Below are 1,763 nucleotides of genomic sequence, written 5' to 3' on the forward strand. Positions count from 1 at the left end.
CATTTTCACTCCTATTTTTACGTTTCATTGCGGAAAGTGCTTTCAATCAATTTCTAAATAAAAAGTAAAGAATTAATCACAATTATACTCCTACATAGGCTGGGTGTGGTTTGGTTTGGGTTGATTTTGACCTCAACCCGAAACTAAAACCAAATTAATCGGTTTGGAAAAATTTCAAACCAAACCAACCCATCTCTAGCTCTTAAACCAAACCAATCCAAGGTTTGGTTTGGTTTGTCGGTTTAGTCTTTGAAATATTATCACATAATAAAAAATGAAAAGTCATGCAAAAAATAATATATGGCATTCAATTTAACCACTCACATTGACATAGTCAATAACCAACACATAACCATAACAAAACCGAATCTTCATCAAGCTTTTTTCCATCCCAATATAACCCAAAGTCAAGAGTAAGAAAATAAATTTTACATTAGAAGAAAGAAACTCAAGCACAAAAAATAAATTTTGTTAACATCTAATGTATAGACTCAAGGAAAAAAAAATGTCCAGGAAAGTGAAATCGAAGTTCCAAAAGTTGTCTACCAAGCACGGCCATCATTTTGAATCACCTTCACCTACAAAACGTGGTAACTTAAATTATATTTCATTGTAAAGATATCATCAAATGCGATGCAAAATAATAAAATTACCTTACGCAAACACATAAAATGACTTATTTATCTTTGATGTTGGAATCTTCATCCATTTTCGATACTTCCGAAAGATCTAAAAAATAAAATGATTCAATTAGTAGTAAATGAATTTGAAACACGTGTAAATAACACACTTAATGAAATAGTTAATTAATAATTACCTTCATCCTATTTATTATAATACTCTACATCCTCCATGTAAAATTTGTCTTCGCTTGGAGTAGATTTGAGCCAATTTTGAGTGCAAACTAAAATCTCGACCATCTTAGCAGTTAAAGAACTACGAAATGGGTCTAGAATTCTTCCCCCCATATTGAAAGCACTTTCTGAAGCCACCGTAGACACTTGAATTGCCAACACATCTTTTGCAAGTTTGGACAATGTTTTATACTTACTTCTATGTACCTTCCACCAATGAAGGACATCAAACTCCTCCTTCTCTATATCTTCACAAGTATCCAATAAATATCTTTCCAAGTCATTTTTTTATCTCAATTGAATCTTTTACTGCTTGTTCCTTAAACTTGGAAATACGAGTAGAAGATGCAGTACAACTGGAACTAACTTGACTTGTAGAAGATGACCCACTTGTAGATGTATCCATCGATACTTGACTACTTTGTGGACTTCCCTCATATATCACATACCGGTCATAAAATAGAAAACAAATTTTCGTTCAATGTTTGGGTCATTGTACAAGCCATTTTTTTTAATTATAAATATCACAAAAACAATACTGAACATAATCCAATTTATACATGGTTGTGGATTGGCTGGTTTGGTTCCCCACCGATTCGAGCCTTCAAACTGTGAACCGAACCAACTCAATTCGGTTTTGCTTAATAAAAATCAAACCAACCCGAACCGGTTCTTTTTGATTGGCAGTTTATCTGGGTTTTTGTCCAGTCCTTTTTAAAAAAATGACAAATAAGTCCAAATAAATTATTAAAAGGGTAATTTGCACAAAATGTCCATACCTTTCAATATTATTGTGTAAAATGTTTATACCTTTCATTTTTTTGCATTTTCAATTAAAAGCTGTAAAATGATGAGTACACCCTCCTATTTAAATAATACAAAAATAAAGAACAAATTGTAACTATACTT

At 31.8% G+C, this 1,763-nt stretch overlaps 1 long non-coding RNA gene across 2 annotated transcripts; it reads right to left on the bottom strand.

Moving 5' to 3' along the window:
• Positions 1-289: 289 nt before the first annotated feature.
• LOC111399278 lies at positions 290-1,412 on the bottom strand. 2 transcript variants are annotated; one of them, XR_002703620.1, is made up of 3 exons: positions 818-1,412; positions 654-729; positions 290-578 (listed from the first exon to the last, which is right to left on the bottom strand). It is a non-coding gene; the product is annotated as an uncharacterized LOC111399278 (long non-coding RNA). The 2 variants fall into 2 exon arrangements; XR_002703619.1 differs by having other exon boundaries at positions 654-1,412.
• Between the last annotated feature and the right edge of the window lie 351 nt (positions 1,413-1,763).

This window comes from Olea europaea, chromosome 8 (genome assembly GCF_002742605.1).
Source record: "Olea europaea var. sylvestris chromosome 8, O_europaea_v1, whole genome shotgun sequence".
In the NCBI taxonomy this organism is placed as follows: domain Eukaryota; kingdom Viridiplantae; phylum Streptophyta; class Magnoliopsida; order Lamiales; family Oleaceae; genus Olea; species Olea europaea.